General features: G+C 42.4%; 1 pseudogene; it reads left to right on the forward strand.

Annotated features, from left to right (window-relative positions):
* The window catches only part of LOC147606726 (G-type lectin S-receptor-like serine/threonine-protein kinase At1g34300), a 67,800-nt pseudogene extending 47,171 nt beyond the window's left edge, over positions 1–20,629 (forward strand).
* Positions 20,630–21,436: the final 807 nt, after the last annotated feature.

The raw sequence follows: 21,436 nt of genomic DNA on the forward strand, positions 1-21,436 counted from the left end.
GATTACATATACATATTATTTGTGTGTGTTTGTTACATATATAGGTTAATGTATATATAATGAGTAATGGTTACATTACTCATTATATAATCGTTAACCTATATTAACCATTATATTATGGTTAATGCTTACATAACCATAATATAGTGGTTAAATTATAGGAGTAACCCTAGCTTTAGCTTTGCTTATATAGCTAGCCCCACGAAAGCAGCTGCGTAAGCGAGAAGAGGGAGGCAAGTACAAGCCGTAAGTGAGAAGAGGGAGGTGAGTACATGCAAAGGTTGAGGTGTGGGAGAGGCAGAGGCGGAGGCGGATTTCATCATCTTCTAAGCGAATGTGAAAGTAGGAGGTGGGATGGCTTGAATTTGACAAAACAACTCCAGATCTTCTTCAATGGCTAGAGCATATTCAACTAGGAAGCAAATCAAATTTAAAGAAGCTAAATTGCAACTTACATATCGAAAGCTAGAGGTGGGAGGAGGAGGCACAGGAAAAGGTTCTCCTCCTTATTTTTAATAATTTCTTTTTTTAAATTGGAACGTCACTCTCTGCTCTTGACCTCTTTTCTTTCAAACATCGACACACCCCCACTCTCACACACAATTAATCTCTCTCTCTAGTTAGTTTAATTTAAAATCTAATTAATCTTTCACTCACAATTCTCTCTCTCACTCTAATTAATCGCTCACACACAATTCTCTCTCTCTCTCTCTAATTATTTTAATTTGTTTAAAATTTAACTGATGTTAAGATTCTAATTTATGTATAACTGGTGTTTACAATCTAGTTAGTGTTTGATTGGTTTAGTTGATTAATTAGTTTATTTTAGAGTTATTTAGTTTAAAATTAACATATGCATATGAATTAAACCTACTTTAATGGAACTTCACGTACGTAGGAAAAACCTACTTTAATGGAACTTCACGTACGTAGGAAAATCAAACTAGAAGGAAGTGCACCTTTTTGTTGTTTTGGTTGGATGTTGAGATGATGCCGATGCACGGAAAGCTTGGTAGGGAAAACTTTTGAGTCCAAACTAGGGCAAATTTTGAAATATTATGAATTTGAAATTGGGTGGGAAACTTTGGGAGAGATGGAGTAGACAATCTAAAGTGAGAGTGGGAATTTGAAATTGGGTCTAAACTTTGAGGGAGATGGACTAAATAGATTGAGAGAGTAGATTGGCCTCCATTTGCATTGGCCCTAGTGTACACAAGAGAATCTAGAGTGGCCTTAGGACCAAGCTACCACACACAAAAGAATCTAGATCGGCCATACGGCCAAGCTACCATGAACAAAGTTACATCCTCGAATTTGAAATTCAAAAATTTTCCTAAAATTTAAAATTTAAATTTCCTCCCAAAAATTGAAATTTGAATTTTTCCCTAAAGTTAAATTTATCATTCCCTTGTCATGCACAACAGGTGGAAGAATGGCCCTAGGACCATCCTTGCATGACCCCAAGGCCTCAAGGTCATTTTGGGATGGCCATGGAGGCATCTAAGACTGGCCGTAGGGCCATTCTTGCATGACCCCAAGGCCTCAAGTTCATTTTTGGGATGGCCATTGGGGAATCCAAGAATGGCCCTAGGGCCATTCTTTTCATGCATAGCTGGTATAAGGACCATTCCTACATGACTCCAAGGCCTCAAATATCCACCATTCCATGCACAACAGGTAGAAGAAAGGCCCAAGGGGCTTTCTTGCATGACTCCAAGGCCTCAAGGTCATTTTGGGATGGTCATGAAACATCCAAGAATGGCCCTAGGGCCATTCTTTTCATGCACAACAAGTGTAAGTACCATTCCGGCATGCCCCAAGACCTCAAGGTCATTTTGGAATGGCCCCCTTGGGCCTCAAGGTCATTTCAGAATGGCCATGGAGCTTCCAAGAATGGCCGTTGGGCCATTCTTTTCATGTACAACAGGTGGTAGAATGACCTAAGGACCATTCTTGCATGACCCCAAGGGCTCAAGGTCATTTTGGGGATGGACATTGGGGCATTTTTCCATGTATTTTCTCATGTACTTTTGCCCGAAAATTGGGTGATATCCACTATGTGGTAGAGAGACTTTGGACGAAAGAGGAAGGCGGGAGAGTAAAAAAGTACTATAAGCGAGTTACATGTAAGAGAGAATCTCAAACAAGAGTATATCATGCAATTAAAAATAATAAGAAATGCTAGAGAGAGAGAGAGAGAGAGAGAGACCTTCTTTAAAAAAACAAATTGTTTCTACTCATCCACAACCATCCTAGTTGAGTGATATTATTAAACATCACAAAGTGCAACATTAAATGTGACAATAAGTGATGCTAAACATCACACACGAAAAGGTTATATATTAGTGAATAAGCCTTCATTTGATGATATTTTTTTGTTACAAACATTCGGTTCCCCGTTCGAAACTTCGAACCCTATGCCAAATCCACCGAGTACATTTTACAAGCTTGTATATGCTTGAGAATCCCTAACTACCGACGTATGACCACCCATTTTGTTATGCTGAAGTTTGACATAGTGCCAATGCCTCTTATCATTAAATTGTGCATTTTAAAGCAAAGAATCATTGATTTATAAACTGGTTGTTTGGTGATAACACTAAACGTTAGATACAAATGAAGAGTAATTAATCAACACTAATCATTGTATTTTGGTGTAATTGAGGATTCAAATTAACCATTGGGTATCTGATATAGATCCTTATAACTTCATATTGCAATTTGAAGATGGTTTGATACTCTAACCATTCAATACAGATTTGTTCTCGTTGTCTTTATGTAATTGCTCGTGAATTTATGCTGATAAATTTGTTGTAATCATCACCTAAACACCAGATTGAGTTGTAAAAGGGTAGACATTGCCCTTGAATCTTGAAATTGGATCAAGAGGTAAGACCCCCTTCACATCATCATAAGCACGGCAGAAGAAATAGTGGGGAGCAGTTTTATACATGGCAAATAAAAACCATGTATTTGCTCATGAGGAAAAATCTGTGGGATCTAGTTGAGGGAAGAGATGAATGCCCAAAGGTGAGTGGGAAAAATGAGTGGAAGAGCTAGAATGAGAAAGCATTAGGACTCATCGTGTTGAGATATCGAGCTCATCTCTAGTGAGGCGGTGGACACTGATGACTCGCTTGGGAAATAGGCCCTACAGTTACACCACTAGCATGGTTGGTCATCTCTAGTGAGGTGGTGGACACTGATGACTCGCTTGGGAAATAGGCCCCACAGTTACACCACTAGCATGGTTGGTCAGATCATGGGTGATATGCGGCCAGTGGGATGACAGGCTGTGTGGTGACAGCCATTCTAGAGACTGGCATAGTCATAGCGCCAGCTCATCTAGTTGGGTTCACACTATAGAGAACCCTAGTATGTATTTGGTTGAGTACCTTTTCATATAGTGTGTACTCTTATCTTTGTATATGGTGTGTTGAGTGTTGAGTGAAGAAGAAGAAGATTTTCAGCCTCTCACCTTGTGTGTTCTCTTTTAGGGTTTTGTGAGTGTGTGTGTGCTTACAAGAGCTCAAGCTCTCTTCTCTCCTGCATCTTTTCATGGTATCAGAACCTGGTTCATGCTAAGGGCTGAGCTGCAAGCAAGAGAAGCACTGGAAGCGATACGAGGGTAAGAGCTTCATCTACTCTTTCCTATTTGTGTTGGCGACTACACCCTTGTCGGGAGCTCTACGGGAGGCACCGGCAAACGATCTCTGATTGAGGAGCTTTCTTCATCACGGGAGTAAAGCTATAGGGCAACTAGTCCTAATGGACAAAATTTTTGGGCCGAAAACGCATTTCGGGCGCATTAGGACCTTCATTTTTTGGGAAGCAAGCGATTCGGGCACTGGGGGTAAGTCATCGATTCTCTGTGCCCAACCCTGTTTTAAGAACTGCAGAAAGCCAGATTGGTTGTGCAGACATTGTGTGTGCTGTTGCAAGGAGGTCAACAGTTGCCATTGGGTGTATGTATGGACATTGAGGTCACTGGTTGTGACATTTGAATGTAGTATAGTACCACTGCAGAAAAATGAGGACGAGGAAGATGCAGAGTAGGAGGAAGGACCTTCACTTGTCACAACTGTGGGAAGCCATGACACATGGCAAGTGACTACTTCTACAGCAAACCCAGTGGAGAAGGAACAACATCGGCAAACTTCATGGAGGCTCCTAAAGGAAGTGGAGTAAGACCATCTTTTCTGAGAGAGAGAGAGAGAGAAACCCCACAACACAATGTAACCTGCCCCAACAGAGTAAAACCACCTCTGAGCCACCCCGATGATGTAGGCCATGTGGTAGATGTATGTGTAAGCACTTTAGTCAAGGTCACATGCACTTGTAGTAGCCTTGGACACATAGAGAGAGAAAGTGTGTCAAGGACAATGAGTTTAGGGACTTGAGGCACTGGTCGTGGGCTACCAAGTAAGAGGGAAACTTGGTACAGCGTCCAGGTGTGCTAGGATTATTCATTTGAGGGGAGGTGTTGAAATATACAAGTGAATAGGGTGTGTGCGGGAACAAGCCCTTAGCAAGAGGCTATAAAAGAGAGTCTATAAATGAGAGAGAAGCTGTGAAAAGGTGAGAAGTATCTACTGGGACAGAATAAAGGGTAGCATGAGAAGATTTAGGATGTGTGAAGATATTCTGGGAAGAGGTGGAGAGAATCAAGCAAAAGAGGTGGAGTGAATCAAGGAGAGATCAGTGGGATTAGATGCTTGGATGTAAACTCTATAAATTGAGGCATTGGCCTAATGAGAATTTCTTGGTTTTTGATTATCCATGCCTACATTAAGCTATCAGTTAATTGCTCACTAATCTCATCTTAATCATCATCTAATCTCTTTATTAATGATGTTGATTCTAGCATTTGATCCACCATAGCTCATCACATTGCTGCAAATTTAACATGGTATCAGAGCCTAGCCTAGAATCCATCAAATTTATGAGCCCATGATCTTGCTAATCACCTAGTTAACTAGGATTAGAAAAAAATCAAAATTTTAGCTCTTTTTCAATTAACCTCTGTATCCCTAGCTAGTGGAGAAGCTCTCTCTCCCTTCACACATAACATTGGCCCAAACCCTTTTAGCCACATATAGCTACACTCTTTGTGCTTCAGCCCATGAAGAAGAATTGCAAAACCGCTAAGGGAAGCTGTAAATTTTTGCATTTTTTCAAGCACCGTTTTTCTGAAGCAAAACTGAGATCCCTTCTGCACCAGATACAATTGGTCTAATTTAGGGTTTTCAAGGGTGCTCTACAAGCTGGTGAAGACAGTTTTTGATTTCATCAAGTCTACAATGAGATCCAAGCTCTGAATCAAATTTGCAGGTGACTTTGGTAAAACAGAGATTAAGCATTCAATGTTTGGTCAAATCTTATGTTTCGTGGCTTAATCCTCTACTAGACTAACTCCTATTGATGGCTTTGGAAGGAGTTGAGCTCATTTGAACTCTAAGGCCCCAGATCTGGACTCCCCGCATACTCTGTTTTTGCACACAAAACAGAGGATTATTCTACTAATGAATGATTAATCAACACTAATCATTGTATTTTGGTGCAATTGAGGGTTCAAATTAACCATTGGGTATCCGATACTAATCCCTATAACTTCATATATGCAAATCGGAGATGGTTTGATACTCCAACCATTCAGTACAGATTTGTTACCCTTGTCTTTATGTAATTTCTGGTGAATTTATGCTGATAAATTTGTAATCATCACCTAAACACAAGATTGAGTTGTAAAAGTGTAGACACTGCCCTTCCTTGAATCTTGAAATTGGATCAAGAGGTAAGACCCCCTTCACATCATCATGAGCACGGCACAAGAGAGCCAAATTTAATGGGGAGTAGTTTTATACATGTAACATGGCAAACAAAAACCATGTATTTGCTCATGAGGAAAAATCTGTGGGGGCTAGTTGAGGGAAGAGATGAATGCCCAAAGGTGACTAGGAAAAATGAGTGGAAAAGCAGGAGAACAAGAAAGCATTAGGACTCATCGCACTCAATTTAAATGATAAAATCATTCATCACATCACAGGGATACAATGGGCAAAAGATGCATGGGATGAACTCAATAAATTATTTGGCACTCAAGCAAAAAATTCAAAGATAAATCTGTTAATACAATTCTACAAACTGGATATGAAGGAAAGTGAACCTTTAATCACACACTTGAACAAATATAAAAGCATTAAGCAACAACTGGCAGCCATTGGCAACAAGGTAGAAGATGATGAGGCACTAGCAGTGCTTCTGAAGAGTGTGGACAAAGGTGAATATGAAAACATTGTAGCAACTTTAAAGAATGTACCTGAGCACGAGATAGAAGGAGCTCTACTAGAGCAAGAGACCAAGGTCAAAGAGAAGAAATGGTTGGACTCAACAGCTGGAGAAGAAAAATCATTCTTCACCTGAGGAGGATTCTCATGAGGATGAGGAAGAGGAAGAGGCAAAGTAGGAGGAAGGACCTTCACTTGCCACAACTGTGGGAAGCCAAGACACATGGCGAGAGACTACTACAGCAAACCCAGTGGAGAAGTAACAACATCGGCAAACTTCATGGAGGCTCCTAAGGAAGTGGAGTCAGATTATCTTTTCTGAGAGAGAGAGAGAGAGAGACCCCACAACCCAATGTAACGTGCCCCAACAGAGTAGAACCACCTTTGAGCCACCGATGATGTAGGCCATGTGGTAGATGTATGTGTGAGCACTTTAGTCAAGGTCATGGGCACTTGTAGTAGCCTTGGACATAGAGAGAGAGTGTGTGTGTGTGTGAAGGACTATGAGTTTAGGGACTTGAGGCACTGGTCGTGGTAAGGGAAACTTGGTATAGCATCCACGTGTGCTAGGATTATTCACTTGAGGGGAGGTGTTGAAATATACAAGTGAAAAGGGTGTGTGCGGGAACAAGCCCTTAGCAAGAGACTGTAAACGAGAGTTTGTAAATGAGAGAGAAGGTCTGACAAGGCGAGAAGTATCTACAGAGTAAAGGGTAGCATGAGAAGATTTAGGATATGTGGGGATATCTTGGGAAGAGGTGGAGAGAATCAAGCAAAAGAGGTGGAGTGAATCAAGGAGAGATCAGTGGGATTAGATGCTTGGATGTAAACTCTATAAATTGAGGCATTGGCCTAATGAGAATTTGCTGGTTTTAATTATCCATGCCTACATTAAGCTATCAGTTAATTGCTCACTAATCTCATCTTAACCATCGTCTAATCTCTTTGTTAATGATGTTGATTCTAGCATTTGATCCACCAAAGCTCATCACATTGCTGCAAATTTAACATGGTATCAGAGCCTAGCTTAGAATCCATCAAATTTATGAGCCCATTATCTTGCTAATCACTTTGTTAACTAGGATTAGAAAAAAATCAAAATTTTAGCTCTTTTTCAATTAACCTTTGTAGTACCCCTAGGCTGGTGGAGGAGCTCTCTCTCCCTTCACACATAACATTGGCCCAAACCCTTTTAGCCAAACATAGCGCTACACTCCATGTGCTTCAGTCCATCAAGACGAATCGGGAAACTGCAGATTTTTGCATTTTTTCAAGCACCGTTTTTTTGAAGCAAAATTGAGATCCCTTCTGCACTAGATACAATTAGTCTAATTCCTCTTGGCCCCAGGGGTTTTCAAGGGGTGCTCTACAAGCTAGTGAAGACAGTTTTTTATTTCATCAAGTCTACAGTGAGATCCAAGCTCTGCATCAAATCTGCAAGTGACTTTGGTAAAACAGAGATTAAGCATGCAATGTTTGGTGAAATCTTCTGTTGCTTAGCTTTTTAGAATTTGGATTTTAAAGTTATATAAAATCTAAGTATGCTTGTTATTTTATCTCAACAATTATATAATCAATCATATTACACTACAAGAGATCTATCCCCATTACTGACATTTTAAATAGAGAGTGTTTTTTAGGCAGCGACTCTTAGGGGGCTTAGTATATGGGTTGGTATTATATCAGTATTTATGTCAGAAAATACATCAGTATCTTCATCAAAATTACATCGGTATTTGAAAACATGTAAAGATAGAATTTCAGTGATTGACTTAAAAATTGAATAACCCAATTACTTTCAATATCATTAAAGATGAAAGAGAGAAGTTCTAAGTAGGATTTTAGAGAGAGGCATGGAATGTGTTTCTTCCATGAGTCATTTAAAAGCATGCTTAGCCACATGTAAACATGACTTGAGAGAAGAATAATGTGTTTAGACATCAAATGCATGCTCATGAACCAACATCTATCTTTGCTCAACTAGCATTGAAAGATAGATGGCCACTTTGACAAAATGTGATCATCCTTTGCAAGCTGAGACATGTAGATAGGAACTACCTCTTTATCTGAATTAGGCCTATTCATTTAGAGAAAACTTTTACAAAATAAAAATCTGTAGTGGATTCAATTTTCACATAACATGAATGAGTAAATATTTTAATAAAGTATTAGAGTAAATTCATGATTGTTCATCTTCTACAACTTACAAGGTCCATAACTCTAAAGATACCTATTTCTAATACTACCTCCATATCTTCTATATCTTCCAACATGGGATTAAAAGGTAACTCATGATTAGCATCTATATAAGAACTTAAGGATGTACTAGATGTAGATTTAGTTGATGTAGATTCAGTAAAAATGTAAGCAAAGTGATGAGCTATGGTGGATCAAATGCAAGAATCAACATCATTAGCAAGTGATTAGATGATGATTAAGATGAGATTAGTGATAGCTTAATGTAGGCATGAATACTCAAAAACCAGTAATTTCTCATTAGCACAAGCTCAATTTATATAAGTTTGTCCATGATCTCCTCCTTGATTTGTGCCACCTCCCCTACATCTGGGGGGGACACCTCATCCTTGATTCTCTCCACCTCTTTTTCTTGATTCTCTCCACCTCTTCACTTTTCCCAGAATATCTCCACACATCCTAGATCTTCTCATGCTACCCTTTATTCTCTCCCAATAGATTCCATTCATCATTTTACTGCTACCCACTCATTTATAGACTCTCTTTTACACCCTCTTGCTAAGAGCTTGGTCCCACACATACACCCATTCACTTGTATATTTCAACGCCTCCCCTCAAGTGAATAATCCTAGCACACTTGGACCCTATACCAAGTTTCCCTCTTACTTGGTAGCCCGCGACCAGTGCCTCAAGTCCCTAACTCATAGTCCTTGACACTCTCTCTCTCTATGTGACCAAGGTTTACTACTACAAGTGCCCGTGACCTTGACTAAAGTTCTTACACATACATCTACCACAAGGTCTACATCATCGGTGGCTGAGAGGTGGTTTTACTCTGTTGGGGAAGGTTACATTGGGTTGTGGGGTTTCTCTCTCTTTCTCTCTGAGAAAAGATGGCCTGACTCCACTTCCTTAAGAGTCTCCATGAAGTTTGCCAATGTCGATCCTTCTTCACTGGGTTTGCTAGTAGTCTCTTGCCATGTGTCTTGGCTTTGCACAGTTGGGGCAAGTGAAGGTCCTTCCTCCTCCCCTGCCTCTTTCTCGTCCTCGTCCTTGTGAGAATCCTCATCGGGTGTAGAATGCTTTTTCCTCTCCAATTGTTGGGTCCACCCCTTTCTTCTCTCTTTGACCTAATCTCTTGGTCTAGTAGAGCTCCTTCTATCTCATGTAGCTTCAATTCTGGTACATTCTTTAAGGTTGCCATAATGTTTTCATATTCTCCTTTGTCCGCACTCTTCAAAAGCACTGCTAGTGCCTCATCATCCTCTACCTTCTTACTAATGACTGCGAGTTGTTGCTTAATGCTTTTATATTTGTTCAAGTGTGTGATTAGAGGTTCACTTTTCTTCATGTCAAGTCTGTAGAATTGCATTAGCAAATTTATCTTTGAATTTTTTGCTTGAGTGCCAAATAATTTATTGAGTTCATCGCATGCATCTTTAGTCCATTGTATCCCTGTGATGTGGTGAATGATTTCATCATTTGCAGCTCTCCCACAAGGTGGTGCCCTCTCACAAGGCCTGCCCTCGCCTCTGGTCTTGCGCACACTCACCTGCCAGCCCTTGATACATGAAGCGGCCACTTCACCCCAGCGCCTCTTCCCAGTGCTATGTGCTGCTAGCCATGCTCCCCAGTCGTCTTGTACTCTTCTCTCTCTGACGACCGGCCTTTCACACACGGCAGCTACCTGCTGGCCTATACGCTGTCTGTTGCAGCGCCTTCAAGGCAATTCACCACTTCTGGACCCTGGCTCATTTACCAGGCGCCCAAACCTTCTCTATTTTTCAGCTACACATCACCCGCCATGCCGTTTCCATTTTTTTACAAGGCGCCCAAACCTTCTCTATTTTTCAGCTACACATCACCCGCCATGCCGTTTCCATTGCTATGCTGGCCAACGTGTTGGCATTAACACAAGCCTCCATGTGGTCTTTTTCATTGCAGGCCACGTGGATCATTATTGATAATTTTTTGTAAGGCCTAGAAAATGGCCATAATGCTTTTCACACCATGAAGATCTAACTTATGCACATATTAAATTGGTTGTCCAACCATTAATTGCCCACCTTCTTTCACACATCTTCAAATGCAACTTCGTTCCCACTCTATTTTGTAGGGACGCGCACACAAACAAGGCCAAGTAGCTGATACAACCTTCAGCGGACCACATTCCGGACAAGCTTGTGCTTCCAGGATTTGATCATTTTTTCTGCACATACACTTCCATCAAGGCCCTAAGCTTGATTGCCGTATCCAGAATGCCCACCCTGAGTCAATGGGTGCTCCATGGCTCTACCACAACATGAAACATCACTCATGTACACATGTACAAGTTGAGTTTGAGGTTCCCCAAAAACTTCACACATATTTAGCAACCCCCTTTTTTCTGCTGAGACATTTATGTCCAGCAGCTGTACAACAGAAAACATTTATCCCCGTGGATCAAACAGAAATCTTGGTGTATCTACCTTCCAATCCTTCAAGCATTTTCCTCTATCAAACAACCATTGATACACCCTGTCATGGTTGTCCATTTTCAGCAACCCCCTAGGCTCTTTATATATGGCCTCATCACCATCTACTGTTGCACTTCCTCCTCCATACCAGCTCACATAGTTTTGTGATGGAAACATCCATTCCTCACCTTTACTCCCCTCTGACACATCTGAGTCCATTCCTCACCTTTACTCCATACCAGCTCACACAGTTTTGTGATGGAAACATCCATTCCTCACCTTTACTCCCCTCTGACACATCTGAGTCCCACTCATAATCATATACTGAAATAACAAACATCTGATCATCAACTTCCATCTCATGGTTATCCAATTTGCAACCTACATCATTGGCTTCCAACTCTTCCTCTGGGCAAACTGCCAAACAAGGACTATAGCCAAACCACTCGCCCATATGTTGAGCATCAACATGAGGTGTGTCCACCATGAACTCATTTCCCTTCAGCCCATCAACACCAAACACAGCAACTTCATGCACTGTAGACTCATCATTGTCACTTCCCTGTAGTTTCTCCAGCTTCAAGACCATTGGTGATCCTTCAAGATTCTCCACATCTTGCACAGGCATCTCTACCAAGTCCAAGCTCCCTAAACTCCCAGGCAAAGCATCTTGGTCCCCCTGACCAACAACAATAGCCTCACATGCATCCTCACTACTCACAACCACCGACTCATTACTCATTTCTGAATCAAAAAGATCATCCGTCATATCCATACTCAAACACATCAGGCTCCTCAGCATTAGCATCACTTTCACAATCCACAGCATCATCATCAATAACCTCATCCTTCTCCTCCTTACCTTCTGAAAGCTCTTCAGGGCTGATTCCAGAACCCTCATCCTTCTTCATTTCCAACAGGCTAATCTATCCCATACCCTGCTCTGCAAATGTGACCTTATGGACTTCACAAACATTGGGCTGAATTGCATCCTTCACCTGCATATTAGGACCCATCACCTTATCACTCATTCCCAAAGACAATTGATATATGCCACCATTAGCTTCGGTTGGTCTCTCACATTCTCTCACATTGCGGACTGATATGACCCCACTCACCACAATTGCGGCATTGCACATCACTCAGATACCCTCTCCCTCTTCCAATATCTGTTGAATTTCCTCCAGAACCAGATGATGCATCAGTCTTCCTTCCCATAACGCATATGCCTCGTCCTCTTCCTGCAGACTCTATCCAATTCACACTTAAAGACTTCATGAGCTCCACTGCTTCATGAACCTCTTTCTTCAAAGAATCCCCCTATTTAGGAACAACAGCAGCTTTTCTTCCAGGATGCATACTCTCAATCTCTGGCATCTTCACAAACCTCTTCCTCTCTTCCTGCATTCCCATCTGCCTCAGACGCTTCACCTTCCACTCCTTCTCACGAGCAACTCTGACAGCCTCCTCAAAGCTATCCAGATTCTTCAGCTCCACCTTCAGACGTAGGGTTGGCTCCAGACCACCAGCCACAAATCGGTCTCTCTTTATCATCTGCGGGAGTACTTCAGGAATCAAAGCCTCACACCATAGACTCCACAGTCTACCAAACTCTATCAGATATTGATCCACATCCTGATCGTCCTTCTGCTAAATGTTATACAACTCCTTCCACACTTCATTCGGACTCTTCACATGGACAAACTGTGCCAAAAATGCAGCTCTGACTACACGGTACTTAGGATCCTGTCGATGAGCATTCCTGTGTGTAGTCACAAACATCTGCAGCCATGCTTTTGCATCACCCTACAAGCAATAAGTCAAAATCTGAGAAAGGATCTCCGGGGTTGCCCTGTCTTTCATCAAGGCTGTAAATTCCATCTTCTCCAGAAACCTGATTGCACTCTCCTGTGGCAATCCCCAAAACTCTGGAAAATCCTGAGCCATCTTTCCAAACCTTACTTCACACAACCCCTGTCTTCTTTCACAAACCAGAGGAAATATGCTCCTCTCTGGAGGCACCAAAAAAAGATGGCACAAAAGCGGTAAAGCTGTTTACGCCCTTATAGGGTGCCACACTTCCACACACGCATGCAAACACACCAGAACACCAGACCCGAGAGCATGAACAAGTTTTATATTTTAGAACAGATCCTTATCTTTACAGAATTGTATATCTCAAACACCAGCACCACTGCTAATCAACAGAAAGCAACACCCCTGACCTGAAACTCCAGGAGATAGAAATTCACAAAAACCACACACACACTCTCTCTCTCTGGCTCTCTGTGCTGATCCTCTGCCAGCCACTTCCTCACTTCCTCTTGCAGCTTATCTGCAGTGCTTTCGGCCCCACCAGCCTCTACACTTTGCTTGTCCACAGCCCGGTCTTCAGCACCTGCCCTTGCTTTCACATCCAGCTTCACCTAGCCCAAGCCACTTCAAAGGCGGCCTCCTTTAATCCATCACCAGCTCTCCTTCTACTATCACCTCTCTCTGCCAGTTTCAGCTTACCAACCCGTCCTCTCTTGACGCCCGCAGCTCTTTCGCACGCCCAAAACCAAGGCGGCTACCCTTCTCTTGTCTGCCCGTCAGCCCAGTCGACCAGCAGTCCTTCTGTCGCCAGCCTATCAGTCTCCTCTGCATGAACCTGCTGCGCCCTCCACACTTGCGGCTATTTAACCCACGCTCATGTCGGCTTGTCCGCTCCAGAGTGCTTCCAGCTGCAAAGGCGGCTTCTTCTAGCGTGTGCCTGCTACGCCTGAGAACTTGTAGCTCTCCCACAAGGTGGTGCCCTCTCACAAGGCCTTCCCCCCTCGCCTCTGGTCTTGCGCACACTAACCTGCCAGCCCTTGATACACGAAGCGACCACTTCACCCCAGCGCCTCTTCCCAGTGCTATGTGCTGCTAGCCACGCTCCCCAGTCGTCTTGTACTCTTCTCTCTCTGAAGACTGGCCTTTCGCACACGGCAGCTACCTGCTGGCCTGTACGCTGTCTGCTGCAACGCCTTCAAGGCCATTCACCACTTCTGGACCCTGGCTCACTTACCAGGCGACCCTTTTTTTACAAGGCGCCCAAACCTTCTCTGTTTTTCAGCTACACATCACCCGCCACGCCGTTTCCATTGCTATGCTGGCCAACGTGTTGGCAATAACACAAGCCTCCATGTGGTCTTTTTCATTGCAGGCCACGTGGATCATTATTGATCATTTTTTGTAAGGCCTAGAAAATGGCCATAATGCTTTTCACACCATGAAGATCTAACTTATGCACATATTAAATTGGCTATCCAACCATTAATTGCCCACCTTCTTTCACACACCTTCAAATGCAACTTCGTGCCCACTCTATTTTGTAGGGACGCGCACACAAACAAGGCCAAGTAGCTGATACCACCTTTAGCGGACCACGTTCCGGACAAGCTTGTGCTTCCAGGATTTGATCATTTTTTCTACACATACACTTCCATCAAGGCCCTAAGCTTGATTGGCGTATCCACAACGCCCACCCTGAGTCAATGGGTGCTCCATGACTCTACCACAACACGAAACATCACTCATGTACACATGTACAAGTTGAGTTTGAGGTTCCCCAAAAACTTCACACAGCATCATCATTTGTATTAGGCTCAAACTTAATTTTGAGCCTCACTGCTACACTAGGATATGGAGTAATTTCTTAGTAAGTGTGCATAATCATTTGTACCAGACGTTGGCATGAAATAAAGGATAATTAGAATAGAAATATTCACTTTAATAGAAAAATGTTAAAAGTGAATCCAAAAAAGCCAATGTATTAATCAAAAGACTAATAATTATTTCAACAAATCCACACTTTGAACAAGACCTATGTTAATATTAGTTGTTGATAAGCTCCTTTCAATGATCACCATTCGTTGTACATTCATAAGCACTATCAATGCACTTTTCTATCTTTCTTTGGTTGAGAGCTTGATGGGCTATGAGCATGGAAAGCCTTGTTGACATCTGTATCCCCAATCTTCTCAACGGCCATAGCAACCCCAACATTTGAAGCTTCCATGGCTTTTGCAGTATCCAATATATCATCACCATTCCCACCTTCATCATCATTTTCATGCCTTCCAATATCTTCAAAATTGTCTTCGGCATCCTCATTGAATAGAGCATCATTCCCTTGGTCCTCTTCATTCCTTTGCCCTGCATCTTCAAAGTCTATAGCATCTCCAACTTCTTTATCATATGTCAATATCATCACCTTCATCTTCCTCCTCTATACTTGGTGGGTCGTCAATGTGAAGATTTTGAAGGTTCTCTTTTTCTGCATCATCTAGTGTTTGCTTTTTTGTGCCGCCACTTGCACCACACCACTCTTACAAGGACGGGTGACGTCTAAAAAGCAGAGCACTTTGATTCTAATTCCATCGCTTCCAAATCATCTTTGCATAAAGCAATACATCATCTCTTCTTTAGCAAGCTCTCCTCTAGCACAACTCTACCACAATATATCTCTACAACGTAGCTATGTTCAGGACAAAACCCTGTGAATGAGACCGTCAATAAAGCCTTTGTCGAGATAAATTCTCTATTTTGGCCATTAGAGCCTGAGATGAATACATTTTTGTGAGAACATTATCAATGGCCTCAAACTTGTCAACCTTGATGATGAAAAGAATAACAGTTGCAATCTCAACTGTTCCAGATGTCCAGGCATCATCTTTTTGTGTGTGGATTACGCCAAATTCATAGTGCACCTTTGTGGACTTGCTAGAAATCCCTTCGATAGGCATTCCAATGGTGATGAAATCAACAAAACACATAAGAATATATTCATATTGTGAGTTTAGTGTGTTCAAAGCAAGTGCCAACTTGGAGAAAAATTCTGACGAGAGTTGCTCCTTTGTACCATGTAGGTCCATGATTGCCAGTTGAAATGGTACATGCTCTTCACTACATAAGGCTATAATCTTTGTCATATCAAACCCCACCCCCCTAATTGTCCAAGGAATAGACTCTTGTTGAGATACAATATCCATAGATGCTCTCTATAGGTGATTCAGTAAAGTTACTACACTTTTTGGAAGTGAAGGATTTTTTTTGAACGATATTCATATTGTGAGTTTAGTGTGTTCAAAGCAAGTGCCAACTTGGAGAAAAATTCTGACGAGAGTTGCTCCTTTGTACCATGTAGGTCCATGATTGCCAGTTGAAATGGTACATGCTCTTCACTACATAAGGCTATAATCTTTGTCATATCAAACCCCACCCCCCTAATTGTCCAAGGAATAGACTCTTGTTGAGATACAATATCCATAGATGCTCTCTATAGGTGATTCAGTAAAGTTACTACACTTTTTGGAAGTGAAGGATTTTTTTTGAACGATTGAGAGCGTCCCTAACAAAGGACTGGCTGTAGCTCCTCAATTGATTATAATCATAATCCCCTAGCTTATATGTCTCACACACCTGTTCCCAAGTCATTTTTTCCCTTGTTAGATCAAAATAGAAGGTGGTTATTGCATCTTTGAGCACTTGATCTGTTTTTAGCTTCCAAGCCATCTCCTCCATATCCATTCTTTGATGGGTTTGCTTTCCCATCTTAAGCAATATTCTATTGTCAAGAAGTGCTGTTTGAATGTCCAAAACTTCACTCTTTTGAAGGCATAAAATGCACCTAAACAATGTTGGGCCTCGCGTGATTGTTGCTGGTGCCTGTTGAATTTGCCCACTCTTTAAAGTTGGAAGTTTGGGATTTTGATCAAGACGTTTAGTTTGCGTTTCGCCCTTTGTATTTAGTAGCAAGCCTTTTACATATAGCCTCATGATCTTAACCCAATTCTTCCATGCATCATCATCACATAGAAGCAAGTGTAAATCATTTTTGACAAAATTCTTATGTAGTGTGTGCTTCGTGGTCTCCACAAAGGCCTACAAAGTTGCAAAGTAAGCAGTTAGCCCCCTTACTATAGATATCACAAAATATTAGGAGGAATCATGCACCTAGGGTTTTCAATCATTTGGACCTTATGCTCAAACTTGAGTTTGAGCCTCATTTGCTAGTGCTAAACTAGTATATAATGGTGATGCTCGATCTCTTAGGTTTGAGCATCACCTTCGTATGCAAATCTAGCACTTGCAAGTGAGGCTCCAACTTAAGTTTGAGCCACAATTAGATATGCAAGTGCTACACCATCACAGAGAGGTGAGGCTTGAAGTTCAATTTCAAACCAAACTATTAAGTTTATGCAGTTTGAGAAGAAGCCTCACATGCATCTTTCTTATGCTACTACTACACTTGAAACTATAGATCCGTAAAAGATATTATGAAAAGTAAAGAAGAATTAATGTATGTCTATGATTTACCAAGATGTAGCAAAGAATCAAAAGATTACCTTCCAAGACTCGTCCATCTCGGGTAGATTGACACCAGGCAAAGGTTTACTAGGACGACCATTTGCATGCCATTGTGCTCGAGCTTATAGAAGTTGATCGAGAAATGGCTCCTTTTGCATTGACTTTGCAACAGATAAATTTGCATCCTTGGAAATGTCACGAGAAATCTTGGGCGGGCAATTTACAATTATCTTTGATCTCCTAAACCTAAATTGCTGACGCAGTTGAGGGGTCACTTTAGCCATATTTAGAGCCTACAAGATTTTTGTAGCACTAATGGAGTGTTGTCCAGAGATAATCCAATATTCAAGTTTATGAATATCTTCTTTTGCCAGTTTATAAGGGGTTGTTTTGTAGCGTGATTACAAGGCATCAAAATTGCAAGTATCTCCTCTTGCTTTGGGTCCTCAATAAAGTCTTGGCTCAAAATACGAACCCAATCCTTATTTAACCTTCTATACACATAGTTTGAAGGAGCAGGATAACATTTCATCACATCAATGCTGAAGACCTCATTTAGACCAAAGGGATAATATCCCTTCTTTATTTCTAATGAGATCATTGCTTTGCTGCCCTTGTTTGGAGTCTCAACCTCCATTAGCTCGTCATCGGACGCATCTATCTCCTTTGAACCACTTGCTGATTTTGTCCTTTGCCTCTTTGAAGAGATTTCTTGAACCTTTGTAGAGTGCTTTGCCTTTCTCTTCTTTGCAAGTGCTTGCTCCTCTTCTTGCACCTAAGAGCCTTCCATGTCTTCAGCTGCTATTGTGCTTACATCAAGGACTTTTGTTTTGTCACCCTCCTTTTTATGTTTTGAAGAATTTGCACCAGCATTTCTAGATGCTTCAAGTGCACTCTTCACTATGGCCCTGCCTTTTTTCTCCACAATTTTCCTAACTTGAGTGGTTGTTGTCTCCATTTCAGGTATGGACTTTTTTCGTGAATCCAAAGCCTTCTTTGCATGCCTCACCGACATTATCCACCCCTGAGTCTTCTTGATTGGAAAAGTCAATGATCTTCAATCCTAGCTTTACAATAGAATTGTCCTTTCCTAGTTTACTGCCAATCATGTCCATTGGGTGAAAAGTGTCCAATGATAAGCAAAACTTATTTGCTTTTGTAGTTTCTCCTTCTAGCAATACATTGCATGTGAAGCATGGGTTTTCTCTTGCATCCACATCATCCTTAGTGCCTACCACAATCCCCATATCTCCATATGATGTATCACCTTGAGACAGAAACAAATGGAGGACTCCTTTGAAGTTTGCACTAGCATCATAGCTATCAACAAATCATTTTACTCCTTCTTGGTTACTCAATTCGAAGGTTTTATCCACCTTAATTCTAGGAGTGACACTTTTAGCTTGAGTTGTTGTTTCGAGAGCATCCAAAGTAAAGATTGGTGCACCATGTGGTTGCGATATGTGGTTGCGATGTAGCGGGTGCTTTGCTAGCTTCCATTCCTGTGAAGCACTAAAAAGTTTCAAAACCTTAGAAAAAAATGGATTTAAATGCTACATATCAAATCAAAACCTATCAAACTTAAGAAACTTACTGCATGCTACAATTATTGATGCTTCACTTAGTTTTCTTGAATAGCGGGGGCCTCACTTGCATTTACTTAATCCATACAGAAGCTTGACTTAAGCTGGAACCTAGATCCAAGTTATGCACTCATATGCTAGCATAGAGAGGCAAGGCTCAAACTCAAGTTTGGCCTTAATCCATACAGAAGCTTGACTTAAGCTGGAGCCTAGATCCAAGTTATGCACTCATATGCTAGGGGTACGCTAGCATAGAGAGGCAAGGCTCAAACTCAAGTTTGGCCTTAAGGCGAAGTTCCATGTATGGGAGGCTTGAACTTAAGCTGGAGTCTAGATCCAAGTTGTGCACTCATATGCCAGGGGTACAGTAGTATATTGGAGCCTTAAGGCCAAGTTCCATATAGGGGAAACCCGAACTTAAGCTAGAGCCTAGATCCAAGTTGTGCACTCATATGACAGGGGTACACCAGCATATAGAGACAAGGCTCAAGCTCAAGTTGGAGCCTTTAGGCCAAGTTTTATGTAGGAGAGGCCCGGCCTAGATCCAAGTTGTGCACTCATATGCTAGGGATACGCTAGCATAGATAGGCAAGGCTCGAACTCAAGTTCGAGCCTTAAGGCCAAGTTCCATATAGGGGAAACCCGAACTTAAGCTAGAGCCTAGATCCAAGTTGTGCACTCATATGACAGGGGTACACCAGCATATAGAGACAAGGCTCAAGCTCAAGTTCGAGCCTTTAGGCCAAGTTTTATGTAGGAGAGGCTCGAACTTAAGCTGGAGCCTAGATCCAAGTTGTGCACTCATATGCTAGGGATACGCTAGCATAGATAGGCAAGGCTCAAACTCAAGTTGGAGCCTTAAGGCCAAGTTCCATGTAAAGTTAAGCATGGAGAATGAGCCTTTAACACATAAGTTCCATGTAGGGGAGGTTCAATCTGAAGTTCGAGCCTTAAGGCTGGTGTACAATAGCATCGAGAGCAAAGGCTCCAACTCAAGTTTGAGCCTTAAGGCCGGTGTACACTAGCATGGAGAACAAAGGCTCAATCTAAAGGTCGAGAGACTTAAGTCCGGGGTACACTAGCATGGAGAATGAGAGTAAAGGCTCAAACTCAAGTTCGAGCCTTAAGGCCAGGGTACACTAGCATGGAGAACGAAGGCTCGATCTGAAGTTCGAGCCTTAAGGCTGGGGTGCACTAGCATGGAGAGCAAAGGCTCAAACTCAAGTTCGAGCCTTAAGGCCAGGGTACACTAGCATGGAGAACGAAGACTCAATCTAGGTCGAGCGTTAACACATAAGTTCTATGTAGGGGAGGCTCGAACTTAAGATGGAGTCTATATCCAAGTTGTGCACTCAGATATGTGACACATATACCATGTTTATATAGGAAATCCTTGTCATTTAGATTATATAATGTGCATAAAGATCAATTTTACAGGTTCTCGACATATGTGAAGATACGAAAGAGAGTAGCAAGAAGTGCAAACAATCTACGACGAGCAACAATTGACAAATGGCACACTTAGCATGCAATCAAGTAAGCGTTTATATTGATATAGACAATCAATTAAAGAAGGACTTACTTGTTGCGTAAAGTATTCAATTAGATGAGGGAACACACGAAACGCAGATGGGCGCACAAAAGTCTTCGATGTCGCACAGACGTGATGGATGCTTGAAGTCTCCGATGGCGTGTGGGCATGATGGTTTTGCAGGAAACAGAGGTCGGAACCAACGCAGACGTGTCGATTGCAGGAGGAAAAGAACCTGTTTGAAACACAGGACTGAGCGAGTACTTCAGAGACAGGAAACAGAGATGATTATTGCATAGGATGGAGATTACGAGCACTGTAGGCTCACCACACAGAATCGCGTTCGCTCACCACACAGAATCGCTTGTGTTTTTGGGTGCAGAATCGCGTTAATCGTATTAAGGGTTTGTAGTTTTTAATGGAAGGGATGTGTGAGGTTGATCATTCTTTTTTTTTTAACATGGATGAAAAATTTAAAATTGGGGTGCGGGTGCTGAGCAGGTAGTTGGGGGGAAATTTGAAATTCAAATTTCAAATGAAGCGGGGCAGGGCGGGCATGGCTACGCGAGAGGAGAGGGGGGCGGGCGGCGCTGCGGTGAGAGGAGAGGAGAGGGGGGCGTTGCAGAGGGAGAGAGGGGCGAGGAGGGGGCTGTAGCGAAGAGGGAGAGAGGGGGGCGCTGCGGCGAGAGGAGAGGAGAGGGGGCAGGCGGCGAGAGGGAGAGGAGAGGGGGGTGCTATAGAGGGAGAGAGGGGCGAGGAGGGGGCTACGGCGAAGACGAGAGGGGGGCACTACAGAGGGAGAGGAGGGGGGCAACGGTGAGAGGGAGAGGAGGGGGCGCTGCAGAGGGAGAGAGGACGGCAAGGAGAGAAGAGGAGGGGCGCTGCAGAGGGAGGGCAGCAGCTGCACGAAGAGGAAGAGGCGCACGCATCGTCATGCAAAATTTCTATTTCGAAGAGGAGAGTGGGCAGAGGGAGAGAGGCGCACATGTCATCATGCAAAAAGAAATTTTGATTTTGATTTCATTCCCCAGGCCCACCATGCCCACCATG

Source organism: Cibotium barometz, chromosome 57 (assembly GCF_041138505.1).
Source record: "Cibotium barometz isolate CiBa-2024 chromosome 57, ASM4113850v1, whole genome shotgun sequence".
Classification (NCBI taxonomy): domain Eukaryota; kingdom Viridiplantae; phylum Streptophyta; class Polypodiopsida; order Cyatheales; family Cibotiaceae; genus Cibotium; species Cibotium barometz.